General features: G+C 42.7%; 1 protein-coding gene across 5 annotated transcripts in view; it reads right to left on the reverse strand.

Moving 5' to 3' along the window:
* ELFN1 (extracellular leucine rich repeat and fibronectin type III domain containing 1) overlaps positions 1-25,139 on the reverse strand; it is a 941,931-nt gene that overhangs the window by 803,609 nt on the left and 113,183 nt on the right. The window contains exons 1-2 of one of the 5 annotated variants that reach the window (XM_068244495.1): positions 22,049-22,101; positions 12,536-12,656 (exon numbers count right to left, since the gene is read on the reverse strand). The exons of the other annotated variants lie outside the window; for them this stretch is intronic. The gene's annotated coding sequence lies outside the window, so the exon portion shown is untranslated. Of the gene's footprint in view, positions 1-12,535; positions 12,657-22,048; positions 22,102-25,139 lie in introns of those variants that run through there. 5 annotated transcript variants of the gene reach the window in all.

Genomic DNA, 25,139 nt, shown 5'->3' on the forward strand with positions numbered 1-25,139 from the left:
AAAAAAAACACACAACAATCCTGATCCAATTCTCTTTTTCTCCTTAGTTTCTCATTGGAGATAATTTTTCATCTTCTGTTTAAAATAACTTTTTTACACTCTGCAATTGAAAAAGTACCAAAAAGTAGATGAAATCATACTTTAAAAATTATTCTGAGTATTTTCTTGGCTGTTGGTGGCTTAAAAGGCATTTTATTGATAAGGTGTAAAAATATCACCTATGAAAAAAAACATGGAAAAAAGGATAATTGGATCGGGCCCATTCTGTCTAACACTTTGCTTCTTGTACACTGTTTTATATTCACTTATCATCCTGTTTGCATTTTTATGAAATAAAATACATTACAAATTATATTGCAAAAAGTATTTTTTGCATAATAAAAATCCCAACTTCAACCTGAAAGTTGTTGGCAATCATTTTCAAGGCCAAGCAGCTGCAGCTACAGCAAATAAAATTTGGGTATGCATTAAAAGGGATAAAATAAACTCAGGATGCTAGCATAATACTGCCTCAGTTTAGCTCTTGTGGAAACCCGCCTCTGGAATATGGAATACGAGGGGAAGGGAAAATACAGGCACCAGGCTGCACCCGGTAATTACATTTTTTTTGCAGTTTTTACCCATTTTTTGTTCACAGTAGGAGGAGCAGTTAGGGTTTGGCGCCAGGAAAGGGTGTTTGTGTGAGAGGGGTTGGTTAGGGTTAGGTGTTTGTAAGAGGGTTTATGTAGGTGGGGGTAGAGATGGCCCGAACAGTTAGCCGGTGAACGGTTCCTGGCGAATTTCGGTGGTTTGCGTCCACGGAGAACCGGGAACTTTTTCGGAAGTTCGATTCGCCCCCCCATAGTGCATCATTAGGGTCAACTTTGACCCTCTACATCACAGTCGGCAGGCACATTGTAGCCAATCAGGCTACACTCCCTCCTGAAGCCCCTCCCCCCCCCCTTATAAAAGGCAGGCAGTGTCAGGCATTGGACTCACTCGTGTGCCTGCAGTAATTAGGGAAGGGAGAGCTGCTGTGCAGAGAACTATAGGGAAAGCTTAGTTAGGCTCTTGTAGGCTTCTTAGCTTGCTCTTTGCTGATTCCTATTGCTAAAAAAGCACCCCTCAACAGCAATTTTGAGAGATAATCTTGTTCTTGTGATCTTTCTTGTGTGTGTGTGTGTGTGTGTGTGTGTGTGTGTGTGTGTGTGTGTGTGTGTGTGTGTGTGTGTGTGTGTGTGTCCCACAGACACTTGTGTTGCATAGACAGCCTTGGTTATTCCTACTGTGTGTGCCCCTGCCAGGCCCAGCAAATTCAGTGACTACCTGTGTGTGGGACAGGTGCACATTGTAATACCCATCACTGCATATACCTACCTGTTGTTCACTTCAGTGCACCCACCTACCTACGTGAGCGCATGCAGTGTCAAAGTGCCTGTCAGGTACCTATCTGTGTGTGACAGGTGCACATTATAATTCCCATCACTGCATATACCTACCTATTGTTCACAGTGCACCCACCTACCTACGTGAGCGCATGCAGTGTCACTGTGCCTGTCCGGTACCTGTCTGTGTGTGACAGGTGCACATTATAATACCCATCACCGCATATACCTACCTGTTCAAAGTGCACCCACCTACCTATGTGAGTGCACGCAGTGTCACTGTGCCTGTCCGGTACCGGTCTGTGTGTGACAGGTGCACATTATAATACCCATCACTGCATATACCTACCGGTTGTTCACAGTGCACCCACCTACCCACGTGTGTGCACGCAGTGTCACTGTGCCTGTCCGGTACCTGTCTGTGTGTGACAGGTGCACATTGTAGTACCCATTACTGCATATACCTACTACCTGTTGTTTCACTTCAGTGCACCCACCTACCTACGTGAGCGCACGCAGTGTGATATTCAATACCACCAGTCACTGTACCTGTGTGTGACAGGTGCCCATTTGTAATACCCATCACTGCATATACCTACCTGTTGTGTTCAGTGCACCCACCTACCTATGTGAGTGCATGCAGTGTGATATACCACTCCATGCATACCTGTTAACTGCACCTGTGTGACTGCACATATTGTATTAGTCAAGTCAGTGCATACCTTTCACTTCATTCCCCCAATATGGACAAAACAAACGGCAGAGGCAGGCCACCTGGCAGGTCTCTTCGAGGTTGCGCTGTCGTGATTTTGTGCGGCCCATCGACCAAAGTACAGTGTTCAGAAGAAGGCACGTGCCATCAACCCACAATATTGTCAGGACGTAGTTGACTATTTAACACAGAATACCTCATCTTCCTCAGCTTCCGCATGGAAGCGTGATATATCTTCCTCCTCCTGCTTTGATTCTGGCACCCCACTTAACACTCAGTCGGTCACCACCACCAAAGTGCCATCACCCCAGGGCTCAGCGGTGTGGAAAATTTTTTGTGTGTCTGCCTCAGATGAGAGCAATGCCATCTGTACTCTCTGACACTGAAAATTGAGCTGTGGAAAGACCAAGACCTGGGTAGGGACAACTACCTTACGAAGGCACATGATTACAAAGCACAAACTGCAATGGGATGACCACCTGAGGAAAAGCAGCACACAAAAGCAAAGCCACACACCGCAGTGGAAGATACCAGGCCGCATTTTTTTCTCAGAAAAGGTGATACCTAAACTGTACCGTGATGTTGAAAGGCAAGTGGTGACATCTCTGGCACGCAGCATTGGGTCTGACCACGGATGCCTGGTCTGCAAAGCAAGCTCAGGCCTGCCTGAAGACTAAGTCAGTCCCCACACACAGCATCTCTGCCTGCACGCTATGTGACTGCCTGCCCCAAGACTACGTCACTCCCCACACAGCATCTCTGCCCACAGGTCGGTTGACTGCCTTCTCCGCCACCACCAACAGGGTCCAGGACTCCAGGTGGATTCCTGAATTTTTAAGGCCGCTGCTAGAATATATATAATATTTTTCTGGTGCGTGTATATGCCTGCCTAATTTTTCTGGCTGCACTGCAGCTGCAACAACAAAACAAAAGGCATGTACATGTGCAGGACGGCCACAGGGACGAGAGCGCGATCCAGGATGTGCATGACCAGAGACGCACAGGCGCACTGGCTCCACCAAAAACGAAACTGAGCCAAGACAGGGGACTGGATGATAGGTAAATGGCAGCGTGGGTACAGGAAGTCTGCAGGGGACTGGGGGGAGCCCCAGGTAAGTGAAACTTTTTTTTATTAGCCAGTTAAGGTTCACTTTAACCACCCTGGCGTTCTATTAAAATCGCCAGGGCGGCTGCATGAGGGTTTTTTTTTAATAAAAAAAAAACTATTTCATGCAGCCAACTGAAAGTTGGCTGCATGAAAGCCCACTAGATGGCGCTCCGGAGGCGTTCTTCTGATCGCCTCCGGCGGCCAAAAGTAACACGGAAGGCCGCAATGAGCAGCCTTCCGTGTTTGGCTTCTCCTGTCGCCATGGCGACGAGCGGAGTGACGTCATGGACGTCAGCCGACGTCCTGACGTCAGCCGCCTCCGATCCAGCCCTTAGCGCTGGCCGGAACTATTTGTTCCGGCTGCGCAGGGCTCAGGCGGCTGGGGGGACCCTCTTTCGCTGCTGCTCGCGGCGGATCGCCGCAGAGCGGCGGCGATCGGGCAGCACACGCGGCTGGCAAAGTGCCGGCTGCGTGTGCTGCTCTTTATTTCATCAAAATTGGCCCAGCAGGGCCTGAGCGGCACCCTCTGGCGGTAATGGACGAGCTGAGCTCGTCCATACCGCTAAGGAAGCAGGAGCTTTTGTTACATGTTGGCTTCTAGTCTGAGTAAAATAGTGGCATTGTGTATTCCTTCGAAAGCCCCTCCCCCCCAAAAAAAAAAAGAGGTCTAGCAAATTACACTGATTCTTCCAATCACAAAATCATTTTTCTCCTAAACTGCTCCATTTTTGTGTAAAGAGGTGCAAAGCAAATTTCTCCCATTCCTTCATATCTAGTTCAGCATTAGCAGGGCTTACAAACAGCTTTTCAATTTTCAGTGCCTAAAAAAACCGTCAGACTATTGCCCTGCAGTCGTATAATACTGTACATTTCTTATTTCAGATTTCACAACCTTCCAAACCCTTTTCTGGACGATGCTTAGGCTTTTTTTTGTGATCTCCTTCTAAGCTCTATTTGTATGTTTTCATCTAGCAGAGCGCAGAAGCATTTATCAGCCTGTGTGGTCTATCATCAGCCTAACCATCTTGCTATCATTTCAATTCCTTCTGAACCTAATCTCTCAGACCTCCATCTCCAGATATCACTATTACATTTTATCTGCAGCCAATGTTGCAGAAATCAGCCATTTGCGCTGTCAAATAAGCAAGCAGGATCAGCCAGGAGAAGATAATGAAATCCGCTGGTCCTAATGAACCTTGTTACGCCTTCTTGGATTCTACACTTGATGCAAAGAATAAAAAAGGTGTCTTTTGTTTACCTGGATTTATAGAAATACAATTTTAAATTTCCAGCACTTCACATACATAGATCCCCAGATTGTAAATACTGTCCTACTGTTCTCTACAGTCTATTACAGATAAAGATTAGATCTTCTTAAAGAACAAGTGACACCCATGCTAACCTAGAACTAAAAAACACATATATAAGTAAATAATTAGTAGTTCTGCTTAAATAACAGATGTATTGCACTGTCCATGTTATGATTCCTGTGAATTTTATAAAGGAAAAGCAGAGAATCCTATTCTAGACAGTTTCCATCGTGGTTACCTTTGAATGAAGCTAATTCTGACATACCGTATATTCCGGTGTATAAGACGACTGGGCGTATAAGACGACCCCTCAACTTTTCCAGTTAAAATATAGAGTTTGGGATATACTTGCCATACAAGACTACCCCCCTTTTCCAACGCACACCAAATAAAAATTAAAAAATCATCATATACTGGTGCTATGTATAAACAGATACTGGTGCTGTACTGTATGTGGAACGCAGTATATAACAGTATATAGGCGATTGACTGGTTAGATTGGTCAACTCCCCTCTCCCTAAGTGGGTTGGTCAGCTCTCCTTGTCTACCTGTTTATCAGAGCGGTGTAGAAGAATTAGATCGCACTGTGCCCATAAAACACGCCTCTTTCACCCTTCTGGCCCACCCTTGTATCCTATTTACCTCCTTCTATGCCTCTCAAATCTCACACATGTGCACTTGCGCCGCTTCACTACAGTCTTCAGCAGCGAGATGCGAAAGTCGGTGACAGGTAAGGGCGTATCACCCGGCATCAATGACACCCAGTGTATAAGACGACCCCTGACTTTTCAGATGATTTTCAATGGTTAAAGAGTTGTCTTATACGCCAAAATATACTGTTATTTCCTCCCTCACTCTTTTGTTTCTCCTCTTGCTAAGTCTTCAGACACTCCCACTGAGGTCTATACTAGGAAGTGCTCTCTTATGTCATTAGGAGGAGGGGGAAATAAAGGGAAAAGAAGCAATATATTATAGATAAAAAGACCCCCCCAGTATGCAACTGTTTTGCCAGCCGATGACAATGGCAATTAAAGCGCCAGTGCTCCTAAGGTATGTGATAACTCCAAACCATAACAGCAGAAAACGTTTTGAAAGTTTTGAATGCAGGATTAGCATCTATATCACTTAATATACTCAGACCAGGTGCTGTTGAAATTTGATTTTTATGGTGACAATCCCGCTTTAAAGGGACATGCCAACAAAAAGATTGGGTATCCTTCATATATTTATGTTGTGATAGTAGATGGGAATGGATTATGATTTTTATTCATTAGTTTATTTTTTAGAATATCAGCACAGTAACATAGTGAATACAGAGGCATACCTATGGCATGGCGGCATGACACGTGCCAATATACCTGCCACAGAGGCTTTAAGGTACAGTAAAGGAGTTATTACTGTCTGCACTGCCTTCCCCTTCGTGTACAGCTAGCCACCTCCCTGCCCCTCCCTCACACATCCCTGCTGGTAACATCAAGTATGATGATTATCAGGGGCATAACTACTATATGTTTGATGGGCCCCCCGATGTTTACACCTTTCTCTTGCTTACCCCTGGTGACCCTCACAGCCTGGGGGCTCATCTCGCAAGGGTCATAAAATAAAAGTGGTCATCATAACTTTCATACCCATAACAAGCATGGCCACAAATGATCTGGTGAATGGACTCCTTTTTTAGAGGAAGGGAAGGTTAGTAGTTGAAGCCCACTCACAGCTCCGGGCCCCCTTGCAGTTGCAGGGGCTGCTCTCCTGTAGTTACACCCCTGATGTTTATCTGTCTCAGCCTTTCTTTCTCCACCATATTGGTAGGTGAACAGAGGCGCCAGAAGGATAAAAGTACATACATTTTTAAAAAAATTGCTGGGAGGAAGTGGTGGACTCGCCTCCGTTAGAGCAGACACCAAGGACTGTAAATGTATAGATATACACATTTATTGAAAATACCCCAAAGATGCAACGTGTTTCGTGGGCACAGCCCACTTCTTCAGGCAATAAGCAGGGGATAAACAACAGCAATTCAGTTAGAGCAAGCAGAGCACCTCTGTCTGTTTTTTTTTTTTTTCTTTCTCCACCGACTATATACTTGTAGTTTGCCATCAGCAGACACAGATGCATGTACACAAACACACACACATACCCAGGGAGCAGCCATCCTTCTCTTTTCCCAGCACCCCAGCTCCATAATTACTCAATATAATGGTACAGTTTCTCTTTACACCTTGCACATCCCATTACTCTTATTAGATTAGTGCTGTAGCAGGAAACAGGTCTGCTATCATTGCAACTTTCAGGTAATCATTACCTAAAGAATGTAGTGTGATATATATGTACAGCAAATGTTTAATTACACGACTTGTTTAAGACAAGAAACCACAATTCTTCCTTAAAGGGTAACTGAAGTGAGAGGGATATGAAGGCTGCCATATTAATTGACTTTTAAAGAGCTTGAGGTGGGCTCATAAAATTAAAAATTTATGCTACCTGATCCAGGGAGCTGGGTGGATCAGGTAGCTGCCAAAACCACCACTCTCTGGCGCTCCTGTGGGCCGCACAGGCCCACTTTCACTTTCGTGACCTCTAGAAGGAGAGGGATCTCTCTCTCACAGTAGCATGCAAGGAGGCGGAGGAGAAGCAGGGGGTGTGGCCAGGGAGAGCTGCCCAATGGCAGCTCTGGAAAGCCTGCAGGAACCCCCCTGGTGGGCGTTTTGAGCAGAGAATCTCTCTCCTCTATTTACCCTCTGAGATATCGACAAATATTGTTTGTCGAATTCGGGGGGCTTTAGCACGGCAGTGGGGGGGCAGAGAGCAGTGGTGGGGGGACACAGAGGCATGTCATGAAGCAGGGAACATGCCTCCGTGTCCCATCTGCCCCCCAAGGAACCATCTTGGGTTCTCTTTAAACAATACCAGTTGCCTGACTGTCCTGCTGATCCTCTGCCTCTAATGTTTTTAGCTATAGACCTTGACCAAGTACGCAGATCAGATGTTTCTGCCAAAAATCTGACAAGATTAGCTGCATGCTTTAAAAGGAAATAAATATGCCAGCCTCCATATACTTCTCACTTCAGGTTCCCTTTAGCACTGGATCACTGAAGTGCAAGTTTATCAGAGCTTGCCCACATTGGCCCTCAATACACTTTGGCCTCAATTCACTAAGATCATGCTGGAGATAATAAGGCAAGAGAAACCGTACCACCACACAGTAAGAGAGTTATCTTATCTCTTCATTCCTCTTCTATAGTTAATTTACCTCCTCTGTAGTTATTTTCACACGCAGTTAATAAACAGCCTGTCTTTAACTCTGGAGTTATTTTAAGGATTGAAGAGTTAACTTAAAGACAGAAGAGTTAACTTTAGGTTTGCCTGAGGTAAAATGTTTCCTGAATACGACATGCCTCGTCACCATGGTGATCACTCTAGAAACGTTATTAAGTAAGACAGGAGATAAGCTTAGTGAATTGAGGCCTTTGTCTCCTATGTTTTCTCCTAGGAGATAACTATTAATCTTCTGTTTAAAATAACGTTTCTGCAATTAAAAAAGTACCAAAAGTAGGTAAAAAAAAGTGCTGTCAAAATTATTCTGAACATTTTCTTGTTTGCTGGTGGCTTAAAAGGCATTTTATTGATAAGGGCCCATATGCAATTACATTTTTCTCCTGAGTTTTCTCCTAGGTGTATTTTTAGCAAGCAAGAAAATGCTGAAAATTTTTTTAATAGTTCTCTTACATCTACTTTTTGGTACTTTTTCAATTGTGAGTGCTGGTAAGTTATTTTAAATAGAAGATGATTATCTCCTAGAAGAAAACCCAAAAGAAAAAAGTGTATTGCATATGGGCCCAAAACTTTCACCAAGGTGATAATTTTTCATCTTTGATTTAGAATACTTTTTAGCAATTTGCAATGGAAAAAGTACCAAAAAGTAGGAGAAAAAGTACTAGCAAAATTATTTTGAGTATTTTTTTGTTTGCTGGTGGTTTAAGGGCTTGTTCACACTACAACACTTTTTTAAGCACTAGTGATTTTGAAAAGCTCTTGCTAATGCAATGCTATGGGGGATTTTTACAAAATCACATTGCTCCAGTGAGAACACACACATAAGAACATTAGCCAGTGCTTTTAAAATCACAAAGCGCTCAGAAAAGCTCTTGTAGTGTGGACAAGGGCTAAAAGGCATTTTATTGACAAGTTTAAAAATATCTCCTAGGAGAAAACTGATGAGGAAAAAAGGTAAATGTATATGGGTTCAGGCATGAAAATGTCATCCAGGAGAAAGTGAATTAAAGGGACTCAGAGGAGTGCCCGAATTTAAAAGAATACACTTACCTGATGCTTCTTCCAGCTCACCGTAGGTGACGAGGTCCAGTGGCATCCTCCTGGCTCTTCTCCTTCAGCCTCCGCCGGCCCCCGTTATCGGCGTCACCTGGCAACACCCGGGCCTGGTGTCGGCTGGCTCTTCCTGGTTATTGACTAATGCGTCATCACGCCAGCCGCTTCACGTCATCACGGCGGCCGGCGTGATGACGCAAAGCGGCCGGCATGATGACGCATTGCGTCAAAACCAGAAAGAGCCAGCCGACACCAGGCCCGGGTGTTGCCAGGTGACGCTGATAACGGGGGGGGGGGGGGGGGGCGGCGGAGGCTGAAGGGAAAGAGCCAAGAGGACGCCGCGGGACCTCGCCGCCTACGGTGAGCTGGAAGAAGCCCCAGGTTGGTGTATTGTCAGAGTCCCTTTAAATAAGGGCCAGAATGTGAACTGCCTATGGGAAAATATCTCCCCCGCCAAATCTACAGCTCATTGCTCCTCATGTGTGATTAGCGCCAGAAACCTTTTGATACATCTAGAAATATTAAATCCCCTTTTATATAAACAAAGTTCACTTACATTAACTTGCCCACTAACACCTACAAAGGGCGTACATAAAAAGCCTACAATATAATGTTTTTTTTCTCTATAATTGAGTCTTTGTTTAAAACATTCCTTCCTATCTCTCCTGCACATTTTCAATTATCATAGTATAAGTGCTGTTAATTAAAATTCCTTTGTGGGATATTAAGCTTCACCTACGCAATGACTTGAAAATGTCTCTATATTAAAGGTTAAGCAACATCAATAGAGAGAGAGAGTGGTATTTATCTGTTGCCATTATTATTGTTAATACTTTCATTAGAATGTGTAAATTAAGCAAGCATTGTCCCATTGACCAGTATGAATGTGCTTCTTGGATTTGTTATTTACATTGCTTTCCTGGTAATACTTTGATTTGTTTTGTTGCAGCTTAAGACAAACTAGCACACCACAAGAATATGACACCTGAACTCTTTTTTAAAGCCCATTCTAAGCCACAAATGTTGTATTATTCTAGTCCTAAGCAGGCTGAGCCATTTTCTTGTCATGACAGAATACCCAGTTAGCTCATGGTTACCCAGAACCACTTGGGAAGTATAAGGGGGGCTAAAAGCACTCCAGCACTGCGTATCTCCTCCATGCATCACACCCGCACACTTTCTGCTGCCACTCGTTGGCTCCTGATCACATGACCAATGTGAGTTATGTGATCGGGAGCCAGCAAATGGCAGACGAGAGTGTGTGGCTGTGATGCATAGAGGAGACCAGCAGCACTGGAGGAAGTAAACATTACTCTGGTCCCTGCGCTAATCTCAAAGCGTATCGGGGCAAGGGGTGTGCGTAGGGGGGAAGTGGAGATTGGGTACGGCGGGGAGAAGTTGAGATTCCAGAGGGCCCCATGACAATGTCACAGGGGGGCCTCATGCATCCCTGCAACAGCAACTCCATTATGATCTGATATGATCCAAGCAATGGTAGAATACTTTTGCCCCCTAATAGTACACAGTTGTTAAAAAATCTGTTTTCTGCAGCACTGCTGTTTCCCAATGTTCTGTGACCTTAGTACACCAGCACCACTTTTAACCGGTATGAGTATTTGTTAGGAATTAGCAAGGTAAATTCAAGTATTTGCGTTACTTGTCTATTTATGCAAATAAGCCTCTCCAACAAGGGTATGGACCAGGGTAATTACTATTTACATTTTCAATTAACTAGAGGACTTTTTTCCCCCTTTCTGAAGAGGCTTATTTGCATAGTTCTCGCCGTAAGCACTGCCTAAAGTTCTTGTATTTGTGCCCATTGTTCCACTTACGGTGCAGAGATAAACAAGGCTAAATCACCCACTTAATCAAAACTGGCTGGCTTAAATCAGACATTTATTATGTAGGCTATAAAAATGCATCCTTATTCTTCCTTGTCAGAGCTTGTCAATTAACATGTGGATTCCGGAGACAATGAAAATATGTCTCTCAGATGAAGTGGCATCCCCAGGTCTAATATTTCCTGATGGGAGGGGCCATTCTCTCATGACAAGATCAATGCTTATTTCATCTCCACTGGAAAAGAGGCCGGAAGCATCCGCTTATTTGTCTTTAGCGTCTTCAACTGTCTCACCTCGGAATAGTTTGTGATGGCAAATCAATGTTATTTATGGACGTCATTATACATGATAAGGTCAGTATTAATTAAATAAATGAAGACATACATGAGAAACATAACTAAGCCAAGATCGAAGGGGAAAAAAAAAACTACAAAAGTGTATTTTTTTTAACAGGTACATTTTATTGAGTTACAAGTATATAATACAGTAGGGTATTGTACCGTGTTAGCCATCAGTAAAAGCACAAGAGCAAATGGTATCATCCTGATTTAAAACTTTTTGCAAGTATATAATACTCGAATGTGTATAAAACCGGGGGGGGGTGGGGGGGAGGAAATCTCCCCTGATCACGTCTTCTCCTCGACACTTGAAGGATTACCAACACGAAGAACATTGTAAAAACGGGGAATCAGGCATGTATAGGGAGCAGTCCCCCTCGTAAGAGCCATTAGAAGCTGCGTCGGTATCGGCCAGGTCAGCAGCAGTGTGTGAACACTAGTCAATACATAAAGGGAGAGTCGCAGTGCACATCCAGGAAAAAAAATAAAAAAATGTGTAAAAAAATGTAAAAGGACATCAATCCATCACAGCATCAGCCAGAAGAGACTGGTACACAATACATGCTAGTGCAGAGATCAAGCTCTAGGCCCGGCAGTGTGCATCATTGATCATGCTCCCATTGCCAGGAGTGCTCTGCACATGCGCACTACAAGTTGTGACGTAGTGCTGGATCAGGAAAATATTACAACCGCTCCCTGCGCTACTCTGCATGGCAGGAAGAGGTATCGGGGGATTGTGTGTGTGTGTGTGTGTTGGAGGGGGGGAGGGGGGGTTGGTGGTATTATTTTGCTTATTGGTTGGCTGCTGCAGTCGCGGGGCTTAAGAGGCCTATGGACCCAGGAGGCCCCTGAACTATCTTTTTTTTCGGTGGGGGCCTCACACATGATCTGATCTCATGCCAGTTACACACAATGAGATTTTCTGGCAGATTTACCTCCAGATCGATTATTTGCAACATGTCCGATCTGATTTGCAATACATTTTACATTCACTCCTATGGAAAATCAATTGGAAGATCATTTGGAAATCAGATTGGACATGTTGGAAATAATTGACCTGGAAGTATCTGCCCAAAAATCTCATTGTGTGTACCAGACATAATTGAAAATAACCCTTCCTTGTGTGGGTAGGTTGGAAGAAAAGACTGAAGACTATAACTTGTGAGACTGGCTATGGCCCACCTGCCGTGTTCAAGTGTTTATATAATTAGAAGCAGCTGTATTGTACTCGAGCCCTGCCTTCTCTAACACTGTTGCCACAGGCCGTCTCCTAACAACCAAAAAGCCAGTTAAAAGAAAGCGTAATATAAGAACAAGAGCATAAGGCCTTCTATAAGTGTCTTAATTTATTGGGTTTAGCTTTAATTCAGCAATAAATACCCAAATGAGCACTAAATAAGGTTTAGATTTATTGCTAATACGTACATTATGCTAATACAACATAAATAATTCTAGCAAATGCTGCATCTATATAATGCTAATTATGTGGTTTATTTTTATGCCTTTAGAACAAACAAAAGCAGAATAAATTTCTACCTGTGTGGTGCATATTTTTTCCATAGTAGCATCATATAATTATGTGAATTAAACCTTCTCTGTTCACCATCTGCTTGCGACATTCATTCATCGAGCCCGTCTCATCAAGGGCAGTGATTTCCTGGAGAAAAATGGCAACTTTTGATTAAGTTAACTGGGATTTGGTTCAAACAGCTAAACTTATAGGATAAGTTTGAGTTTTTTTGTTTTTTGTTTTTTTTTTATTTTGGCTCCCTGAAGACAAGATACTTGATTGGATCACAGATGTATATCGTGCCTTTACACAACGTACCTGTGACCAGATGGCCGAACAATCAGCCTCACCGTAGACTCTAGAAATGACATTTGTGTGCGTAATATCTGCTGTTCAAAATAAATGAGTAAAATGCCAAAAAATAATTCTGTTTTGTTTTAACTGAACTTGAAATAGCTTTCTCTTGGTAAGTGCCCACTTGCCGGACTGTGGGTGGCCGCAGACATCAGAGGGTGGTTGATTGTATAAAAACTATCCAGCTCGAATGTTTGATTGTAGCACTAATGGCACAGCACCGCTAGTATCGGCACAGCACAATCTACTGTGAATATTGACAAAAGCTGACACTTAGTTTTGTGCTCGCTAATGTAAAATTACAATTCCCCCTCCATGACTCAGATGCCTATTTCCAACATTAGATACTGATCTCCTGTACAAAACCCAATTATTAACCTCCCCCCAAATATAAAATATTTTCTTCCATGTTTTAGGAATCCCTCACCTTTAAAATATAAATTACTATTACCATACCTATAACTTGGCCATAAATCCCCCAATGTAATTTTATTCCCTCACTATATTCTAGCACTCCCCCTAGTGTTTATCTTTACTCCTCCTTTCATAACCTAACCATAACACTGCACCCTTCCCCCCAACATAAAATGTAATTCCCCCTTCATGTCCTAGCAACTGACCCAAATGTTATTTGCTAGTCTTCTTATTTAATGTACTATTAATTCCCCCCCTCAATTTCTTAGCAATTGCTCCCTAGGATTGTCAAACACCCCTCACAGCCTGGCTACTGCTTCTTCAGTCAGCTTCCCATTAGGCCACAGGTTTCAGGTCATCTTCTCCAGAACATCGAGGCATAGGAACTCCTTTTTCCCCTTTGCTGTCAACCTCTTGAACTCACTTCAGGCCCAGTTCAGGCTCACTTCTGTTTATGCGTATTGTATTATAGTTTTTCTTATTCCTTCTCTGAGCAATTGTATGTGCCGAACCTAATTCCGGGCATGACCTAGTCGTGCTTGGCGATTAAAATATTTCTGAGTCTGATTCTATACAATGTACTATCCTCCACTCTATAGCTTATCCATAACCTTCCACCTATTAATTCTCCATGTCTGCCACCCAGTGAAATTTGCTATCCCCCCCCCCCTTTCAGAACTCAACCATAACCCCCCAAAGTAACTCCCCCTCCATAACTTAGCGATAACTGCCCACAACTGCTTGGAAGTTTACCAATGGCATTAACTGGCTTAAGAGATGCTTCCAATTCATAATTGCATGACAATTTTATGCAGTTCATATGCAGATTAGAACTGGGCAGGAAGTGGATTTGGTTCGCCCAATTCCAGAATCTATACAATTTGGATTCAAAGGATCACTATCGCAAAATAAATTAGAAACTTTTAAAATATCTGTGTACACGCACTTATAAAAAGTACATTTCTCAACTGGTGTGCTCCCAATACACCCTCCTTAACTCAAATTCTCACTCTAGCTGCAGTCAATATTAATATGGAGAAGAAGTTGTGACATTTACTTGGATTGGATGACCATTGTCAAGCAAAATAGTGACTTGCTTAACCTCCATGCAACCTTTGTCCCACCTTGCTGTCCATTACAGTATGCCATGTTCTTTCTTGTAAACCCTTACCTGAATACCAACCCCAATACTGAAGGTGATGGACCCATTGTTCTAGACTTCTTAAATTTAATTGGTGTTATTTCTGTTTCACTGTTTATTCTCAATAGCAGTTATAAACTGTTTACTATAGCGTTGATTTGCAGTCTTCCTGTAACCTTAAATACCAATTGTATCTAACTGCTGTTCAACAATTCTATGCATTCTTGGCAATAAAATTGTTTAAAAAAAAAAAGTAAATTTCTCCCAGATTATCATGCAACATAAATCACTTTTCTCCTCTGTTGCTGTCCCTTATAGTAGACAGTAAAAATCTGACAGATGTGCCAGATTTATTTTTGGTGTTTTTACCCCGAATACTCAATCAGTGAAGGTTTTGGTCTAGTCTGTCTTCTCGTGGAAAGGATGCCAGCTGACCTCCCTACTTGCTTACACACTATTTTGGTAGTTGGAGTAAGCAACTGCCGTTCTCCCATGAGGAGATGGACTGGTCCAAAACCTGTCAGTTTTGTCAGATATATACTATTTACTGTGAGTAAAAGCAAGATGGGAAAAAAGTAATTTACATTGCACACAAACCAAAATAATTCTGCATCCCATTGACCATCTCTCATTGGGATCAACCGAGCAGCCTGCGATTCAATCAAGATCATTGAATATGCTGGAAATATTGACTGTCTAAGTCCACCTTAACAGGTGGTAATCAGTAGCAAAGATGCACAGACTTTTCTTCTAAAGACCTGGATGCCATCTCCCATTATGGCTGTGAAACCATTAAATACACACACTAGTGCCATTAATGTACTTTGGTTCTATATCAATCCGATCCTTCAAGCTGCTTGCACAAATGAGTGAATCATTCTCCAGTCTGCTTGGAGCAGGTGCATTTCCGAGATTAAATAGTGGATTTCTCAAAAGGGAAAAAAAAACACATCTAAACAGCTCAGATGCTTTGAAATGAATTAAGAGAAGGGTAATTTTTCTAAAATGCTGCCAAAGACAAAGAGCAAATCAGGCAAGCTTATACTGGTGGAATAGAGAGGCAACCAATCTCTCGTGAGCATTTGATTTCGACATCTATTACTCCATTGTCTTGGGGGAGAAAGGGCTATTTCCTTTCATTGCTTCTGCATGATCACGTTCCTTCTCTTAGAGCTGAACACTAGACAGCAATAAATCCAACCCGTGTTACCTCCCCACCCCCTCTCTACCACTGATCATCAATATTTACATTAAAAGGTAATGATTCCACCTCCCCCCCCCCCCCCCCCCACACACACACACACACACACACACACACACACTTTTTTTGAAGCTGTAGTTGCACAATTGCTTCAGTGATGACTTCCGGCTTGAGATAATCAATAACACACGCTAATCATTTTAATTTGAATGCATATTTCATGCTTTATGCAGCTTGGGATCGGACCAGTCAAAATACACAGGAAGTGGAAGTGCAGATCCCGAACAGCATGTGGCAATATTTACCAATCCGTGCTTCTAAACAGGTGAAGAACAAACTTCCCCTCAGGCTCCGGCGGAAATATCCAAGCACGATTGGGTCTGCTCTACTGCCCAGGCACGAATTGCCTGCCCAGTAGAGGTAACCTGATCAGGCTTGGCTATTTCCGCCAGAGCCCAAGGGGAAGCTTGTACTGCCCCCGCGCAGGAGCTCGGATTGGTAAATATTGCTGAGCACTGATGCCCCTACTGTGCCTGCGCTACCGGACGCCAACAAGCTTGCCATCGGATTTTCAGGAGCTGCCAGCACTGGATCCCCAAGGCTGAAGAGGAGGACGGAGGAAGCCTCGTTAGGATCTAAAGCAGCCTTTCTCAACCTTTTTCCCCTGGAAGAACCCTGCAAATAACTTTTGGATCTCAAGGAACCTCTGCAAACAATTTTTTGATCTTGAGGAACCCCTGCATTTATTTTTCAGGAGGCATGGTCTTCACAAGTAGGTGAGACTGTTCATTTCATTACATCCTATTACACTGGCACTCATTATACTGTGCTCATTATTGGCACTCATTATACTGTGCTCATTATTATTCTGACCCCAATTTAGTGCTTCTTTTTACAGTACCTGCTATTATAATGTTCTCTATTATATAACCTTACGAAGGGGTAAATTGCCAAGGAACCCCTGCAGAGTCCTCAAGGAACCTTGGTTGAGAAAGCCTGATCTAAACGCTTCCCCCTCCCAAGGTAAGTACCCCATAGGGGCACTGTTTTCTCTTACAGGTTTACTTTATTTGCAGTACTTTTTCAGTGTAAGTACTGAACAGCAATGAGTGGGAGACTTGTTTAGCTAAATCGTAATTGCAAAAAATGATGCACATTTGTGCGCAATTATGAGTAAATGCGTAATTTTCGCTGATACAATTTTTTATGTAATTATGATTTTTTTCTTAATAGTCAATTCATAAATACGTACAATTTCAAGGCATTAGGACCAATTTTTGTGAAATTATGATGAATTTTTGTGCAATTATGATAAATTGCATGAAATTAAGCGTAAACACAAAATTACACACAAAATGACGAGTTAAAGTGAAATTATGATGCAACATAATGGATTACAACAAAATAAATTACGAGTTTGCCAAAAATAACAAACTACTATTTTGCATTGTTATTGCAATTTATAATGCAAAATTATGCAGTCGAAATTTCAGCTCATCACTAGAGACTATTTTAAGCTGAATTAATATCTACCCGGTGTTCTTCTTTGAAAGAACTCATGTGTGGTCTATGTAATTCTACTATTGGTTACTGTAGAGCTGCCTATAGAGAATATCCCCCCAATAAATTGGTTTGTGTGGAAAGGAGATTGTTATCCCAAGATTGCATGCAGGGACTATGCTACTTTGAACTAAGGTATCATTGTACATTAAGTGGTGCTACCTTTAAAGAGACACTAAAGCAAAAAAAAAAAAAAAAATCATGATATAATGATTCGTATGTGTAGTACAGCTAAGAAATAAAGCATTAGGAGCAGAGGCATAAGTCTAATATTGTTTCCAGTACAGGAAGAGTTAAGAAACTCCAGTTGTTATCTATGCAAATTGTAATTGACCTCCACAGACTTTCAAAGTCGCAGAGAGCTCTGTGTTCTGAAGGCTGTTATCTTAACTGTATTGTTTTTTTTCTTTTGCAGAGAACAGTTCAGGACAGGTCAAAAGTTCACTGCCTGTTCTGTAAAAAAACATTTAGAATGCTGAGTAGTGTGTAAACTACAAATATTAGAGACTGATGCAATGTTATAAAAAAAAGCTGTTTAACTGAAAATAAAAATATGAGAATATTTTCTTTGCTACTAATGTTCTAGTAATTATCCGTACTACACAACCAATTTATATCATAATTTTTTTTTTGCTTCAGTGTCTCTAAGACCTGAGACACACTGTAAGCGCTTTTCTGAGCACTTTTTGGCCTCCAGAGCTTTCTGAGAGCTTTAAAAAAAAAACTCTCCCATTGACTTACATTAAAATTGCAATAAATTTGTGATCACGATAAAATAGCGTGATTTTACCGCAATCGCGATTTTACACCAATTTTTATGTAAGTCAATGGGAGAGTTGTTCTAAAAATCTCTCAAAGCTCTGGAGGCCAAAAAGCGCTCTGAAAAGCGCTTATATATGTAGTGTGTCTGAGTCCTAAGGGGAGAACACAATGAAGCGCTATGCTTGGCATATGGGCATTTCCAAAGATATTGGCAAAGGGAACTGCTATGATAATTACAAAACCAGCTGCACAGATTAAATCGCCTATGAAATATTTAGGAAGTTCTAAAAGAATGACCCGTCTCAGAGGGTTGTGAAAGAGAAGAGATGGGATGAAGGAGCACATCTGAGGGTGTGAGAGAATAGTAAAAAGGTGATCTCAATATAACAATGTTCACCAGAAAAGTTGTCTTGGTTATGGTTTAGTTATTACTAACTGTGTCTCTGCGTGTCAAACAACAACTGCTGTGATGCAATGTTTTCAGTCTTCTGGGCATCTCTCCTAGGAGACGGATGGAGGGTGATCTGTCAAGTGCATCAGACATCAATACTTGTTCCCGCCTAAGAATAACTGGTATGTGGCTAGAAGCAGTGCCACAAACATGGGGACCATGGGAAAACTAACCCACCACATTTACGTAACACAAGCAAATCAGAATTTCATGTCCAATATGGAAATTCATCCGTTCTCGAAATTGTGTTACAGTCCAGAGCCTCCTGATACATTTAAAGTGACAGCACTTGCAGGTACGTTTGCATTATCAGATATTGCAAGGCCCAAAACCAAGTGTCTCAGCATGCATGACTGCTAAGTGCCCCTTGACAAAAGAGCACCTGTCTTAGAAGTGGCTGCAGATAGAGCCTCCTGATACATTTAAAGCGACAGCATGTGCCGGGGCCTTTGTATTATCAGTAATTGCAATCAGTAACTGCAATCAATGAGTGACTTTCCTGAATTCAGTCATTACCTACATGTGCATAATTACTATTAGAAACGAAATTACATCCATTTTTGTAATTAAAATAACTTTGTTTCTATAGAAAACACGAAATTATGAAATTTCGTGTTATATGCGAATTTGCTCCAAAACGCGAAATTACGAAACCGAAATTTAGTTCACATAATTCCAAATTACAGTTTGTATGACAATTATGAAATTATGAATTTGTATAGTAGCGGCAAAATTTGCATCCGTAATTAAGGATACACGAAATTACGAAAATTTTGGCTTAAAACTAGCCCTGGGGTGCCTTTAAGTTTAATAGCAATCAGTATGAGACGGCTGGGGTGGGAGGGATGAGGGGGGGCACACTTTAGTGTCTCAGGCTTGGGTGCTGTCCTGGCTCTGATAGGAAGTGTTTCTAATGCTGCAATTCTACTGCATTCTACTATATGTCGTTACGTTACTTTTAAATAAAAGGCAGTCACTTGTGCAATTGACCATATATTGTCTTTAGGGTGTTTATATAGAATAGAAATAATGGTTAAACAAACATTTTCCTGCATTTTTCGCTCAGCTCAGTTCAATCACCTCAGAATGAAGATCACGACTACTCCGTTGGCTTTAATCAATCAGAGCACGCGTTCAATTAGTCACTCAGTAAACTGTAGCCTTTCATATCAAGTGGATCACTTGCAACCACTTTGGGGAATAGAATTCCAGGAAGTGGCTGGTGCTTTGCGATACCTCTGCTTCCCCTTATCTGTAACATTATTAATGAGTTAAATCATCGCCAGCTAGTTTGCAAATTGTTTCTTACAGTTTTCAATTAATGTCAGGAATCCCAAAACCATTCAGTCCCACATCACACGGTTTAATATTTCATGTTTAATATTTACCAAAATAAATGCACCATGTTGTTTACCCCTTATCAAAACCAATATTTCAGCTCGGAGTTAAGTTTGTGGAAACTTTATATTCTTTTGTGTTGACTGTTGTTATATCTGTTCTGTTTAATAAAAAAAGCATAGAATGGAAGTGATATCTAAATGGAAAATGGAAGTGACATATTCATAAATAATTCCCAGGATCCCCGCTGAGCCAGGATATCTAAGTACTTCAGCATGATCCTGTGTGATGCAAATATGAGGCCCGCAGATCATTACGCTTCCCACTATGACATGTTTATAGAGCTGTACCAATATCTATATGTATAAACATATACAGCGTCCCTGAAGATAGCACAGGCCATGTCCAATATTTCTCTTTCAGGTCATTCGGAAGCTAAATTCCTATAGATCTGCTGAGCATTATGAGCCTTGGCAGCACACAAAATAATATTTACGCAGAGAAACAGGCTGTCGGTGCATTTGGTGCAAGGCAGATATTGGGAATGCAGCTTTAAAGTGGGATTGTCAGACGTAAAAACAAATTCCATTTACCCATTGCTCTGTGTTTATTATGCAGTCTACAATCTGACTCTGCACTGAAAGCATTCCAATATAAACATAAATGTTTCTGCTGTAATGAGTTATCTCAGTCAGCCTGGCTCTATTTGGTACATTGCCAGGTAGAAGGCAGCTTATTAGCGCTGTGTAATATGTTGGCGCTATATAAATCTAATAAATAATAATAATAATATCTCCCATCACACATTCCTGCTCCTCAGTGATTGGCTAATGGCAGTTCAGTGTGACAGAAGGCTGAGAAGCCTATTTTTGCAGAAGCTGTTGAAATATGATCTATGCTGTGCTCACCTGTGTTTGCAAAGCAAGCTAAATATGCAGTTTCTAGGAGAAAAAAAAAAGAGTAAGGGAGAAAATGACATCAGGATTGGCTTCAGTCAGAGGCAGTAAAAATGAAAAATGCCTGAAACTGTTTTCTCTTTATTTGCTATATAAAATTCACTGAAATCAAAACGTGGACAACACAATACATATATTATGTAAGTAGAACTAGTATTTATCTACATATGTATGTGTTTTTTTTCTCCCCTGGGATGCCCTCTGAGCAGCCACTCATGCTTTATGATCATACCTCTATCCCCTTTAATGGCAACAGAATGTGTCATGTAGCCATCTATACAGCACAATATTGAACAATTTCTGATCCCTGCGGTGTGTATGCACCTAGACTGGTATAAAAGAGAACTCACTTGAAAACTCTTTTGTTATCTTAAAGTGAATCGGAACTGCATTTAAAAAAATGAGACAGATACTTACCCAAGGAGAGGGAAGGCTCTGGGTCCTATTGAGCCTTCCCGCTCCTCTCCTGGTCCCCTCGTTCCAGTGCTGGCTCACCCAGTAGCAGTATTTGACTAATTTAGTCAAATACTGCTTTACCCGGCCAAAGGAGGCTTCAGAAGTCTTCAGGGAGCCCGAGTGCTCCTGAAGAAGGGCGGCCCTGTACTGCGCCTGCGCAAGCACGCTCTCTTGCACGCTCGCATGTGTGCAGTATGAAGCCGCACCTCTTCGGGAGGACACGGCTCCCGAAGACTTCCAAATACCCCTTCGGTGGGGGATTGAAACGGGGGGAGTTAGCACAGGATAGAGGGCATCGAGAGAGGAGACAGAAGGCTCTATATAGGACTCAGAGCCTTCCCTCTCCTTAGGTAAGTATTTGCTTCATTTTTTTTTTAAATGCGGTTCCCATTCACTTTAAAGAACAGCTAAAGTGAAAAGAATATGGGGGCTGCCATATTTATTTCCTTAAACAATACCAGTTGCCTGGCAGCCCTGCTGATCTTTCATGCACCAGTGTCTGAATCACAGACCCCAAACAAGCATCTGGCAAATCCAGTCAGACACATGCTGCATGCTTGTTCAGGGTCTAGGACCAAGAGTATTAAAGACAGATAATAAGCAGGACAGCGAGGCAATTTGAATTGTTTAAAAGGAGATAAATATGGCACCCTCCTCCTCTCTCAGTACTGAGATATGTGGTACATAGACATTAAATTTCATTAACTTATGACTTATTTTACCAGACCTTGGTGACTTCCTCAGCCAAACAGTTCCTACCGTAAGAATTAGCAACAACTGTATTACCCAGTGAGTGTATTTACCCAATATTAAAGAGGAACTTTAGCGAAAAATGGGGAAAAAAAATCAATACATTGCAAAGTGAGAAGTTAAAAAATAGGATATCAAGAAATGATTGATATTTACCATGTGATTTGTTCATGTTATTTCATGCACAATCAGCCTGCATATCATCATTTTTACAACTGGCAGACATGAAAAACAGACAGCACCAACTACTATTATCTATAACCACACCCCCTAACAATGCGATGGGATAAAATATTGTTTTCGTTATAGATATACATATGCACAGAGGGGGAAAATGCTTGCTTGACAGTTGGAAACAGCCATTATTTCCCACAATGCAACAAGACTCACAGGCAGGAAACTGTCAGGACCCTGGTCCTGATATAACACTGTGGGAGGGACTCCACCACAATATCAGACATACAGCCATACAGACCCCCCCCCCTGATGATCTAGTCGAGAAAAGGGAAATGCTGGATCATGTAATAGTTAAGGGCTCTGCCTCTGACATACGGGACCTGGATTCAAATCTCAGCTCTTCCTATTCAGGAAGCCAGCACCTGTTCAGTAGGAGCTCTTGGGCAAGACTCCCTAATGCTGCTACTGCCTACTGAGCGCGCTCTAGTGGCTGCCTTGCAAGCACTTTGAGTCCGACAGGAGAAAAGCTCTATACAAATATTGGAAGTACTAGGTTTCATGGGAAAGCAGGTATCAGCTACTGATTGGGATGAAGTTCAATCCTTGGTTACAGTTCCCCTTTAATGTAGTGTTCCTAATAAAGTGGTCATTTACTATTCCCCAATCCCTAATGTTCTTCCACACTGGCGAATCTTAGTATCCACAGCATCTCGGTGTGCAGTTCTAAGATCTGACTCCTGTGTGCCTTTAACTGCAGATATCACTAGATAGAGATGAATCTGCATGGCAAGACTGCTGATAAGTGTTTCATTCTGACAGCGACTCCCAGTGAAAAAGCAGAAAAATCTGTTTATGATCATTCAGCTTCTCTGTTCACTATGGCTTGAGTTTGAGTAATGCTGCTTGCAATTTCCATTTGCTGGAGGCACCTATTTTCTCGGAGTGCCTGTAGTATGCACCGATGCGTTCCCTCTGATACATCAACTCTCTCCAGCCAGCGCTATTCATTCCAAGCCCGATGTGCCATGAGTGACAAATATACTGCACAGCTCACATCTCCACATGCCGGGGCTATGCAGGTCAGCGAAAGATAATTAAAAAGATAGCTTGTAACTGCCATTGTCTTGCCGCATATGAATGAAAAAGAAATGATTTGTGCAGATAATGGCATGAAGCCCTCACGATCATCCTGTGTGATCCATTCAAGTCAAACCACAATTTCCTATGTATATTTAATGAATTGTAGTGCGTGGACGTTGTTACTGTAGGCTGGGGCAAAAGCCATAGCAAACAGCGAATTGCTAAGGCCGCCACCCAAAACAATGCATCTATGCCGTCATTGGAATGTGTATTCTGTGTACCTTAATCAGCGTCTCCTAGGCAGTGGGAAATGGTAAAATGGGGTCCCGGGGCAAAAAAAACAAGGGGGTCCCCACAGTACTTCATGGTGGGCCAGTGGTCCACCCCATAACCCCCCTAGTATGCCTAGTACTACTCCCACAGTATTTCCAGTGGCAGCCTTGTGGTTACCCATTAGAGATAGTATTCCCTGGTGGCCTAGTGGTCCCCTCATCCCCCCCCACAGTATTTCCAGTAGTGATGGTGGCCTTGTAGTGCCCCTATTAGTAATCCCCCCTGGCATAGGGGTGCCTCAGTGCAGGTGGCTCTCTCTTTCCAACCCGCTCATCCCCAGCAGGGGAGTTGCTAGGCTCCTAAGAGACCCGGGGCACTCCAGACGGAAAATGGGTGCGGCGACGCATCAGAATATGGGTGTGGCCATGGCAGAGCCAAATTTACATGAACTTAACTGCGGTCTAAGTAGGCCTGCCCAGCAAAATGTTGGATTAAATCCCCTCTCCATTAATACAAAAAAAAACCCAAAATGCAGCATATCACATAAATAGGCAGTGTCACTTAAACATAACTAGGCAGAGTTACCTGGCTTCTGTGCTTGCTGGTCTGGCTGCCTTGCTGCCAGGTTATCTGGAAGTCCCCCATAGCATTCCCTGACCTACTAGTGGACCCCCTCCCATGCTCCCACAGGCCTCTCATTGAAGCACCACAACTCCCAGCATACCCCTGTTTGATGCACCACAGCTCCTAACATGCCCACCATTAAGGCACCACAGGTGACTCTGCCTGGGGGACATCCGGGGCACCCCAGAATAAATACGGGGCATGTGCCATTGATCTTTGGGGCTAGCAAAGCCCCTGACCTCCAGCATGCAGAGCAGAGCACAGAAGAATAGAGATCAGCAGCCAGCAATGTGTAGCATCTGCCTTCACATTCCATACATTGTCCACCTCCGGCAACAACAGGGCACCTGCTCACAGGCATGTAGGTACTGACCTGCTGTAACATGCCTGCGTCACTGCGAGGAGAAGGCCACTGCGGCCGTGTGACTCACCACCAGGGAACACGCGGAATCAGGTAAAGTATGTATCCCTGCCTCCCTTCCCTGCTGCTGCCACACCACCACCACCACCGCACCACAGTCACACACACGCCTTGGTACCTGGCAGCCAGCAATGGGGGAGATGCTTGGGGGGGGCTGTGGACTCTGGGGCCTGGGCGCAATTGCCCCTCTTATCCTTAACGTTGGACATAGATTAGAAGGTTTAGTGTAAGTGGACAGGGTGGGGCAGGGGGTAGCCTTAGTTGTTCAAGTTAGAAGGTTACAGTTAAGGGTCAGGAATGGATTAGCATTAAGGAGAAAGGTAAGGGTTAGTTATCGGGGGGGGGTAAGTTAAAGAGTAAGGTTAGGATTAGGCATCTGTAAGTAGTTAGCATAAGGATAAGGTCAGAGTTAGGCATGAGGTACCATTCATTTTAGAAAGTTATGTTTAATGGTCAGGAAATGGGTATGGTTAAAGTGGATCCGAGACAAACTTTTACTCATTGCATAATTGTGTTCCTTTCCTATTGTTTATAGGGCATTCCTCAAGCCAAATACTTTTTTGTTTTTGTTTTAATGCTCTAATTCCCTATAAACTAAATAAACCACTCCCACGGGTTTTCAGAGAGCCAAGGCACTTTCAGACAGTAGCAAGGGCTCATGGGAGCTCAGTC

The sequence above is a fragment of the Hyperolius riggenbachi genome, chromosome 7, assembly GCF_040937935.1.
Source record: "Hyperolius riggenbachi isolate aHypRig1 chromosome 7, aHypRig1.pri, whole genome shotgun sequence".
In the NCBI taxonomy this organism is placed as follows: Eukaryota; Metazoa; Chordata; class Amphibia; order Anura; family Hyperoliidae; genus Hyperolius; species Hyperolius riggenbachi.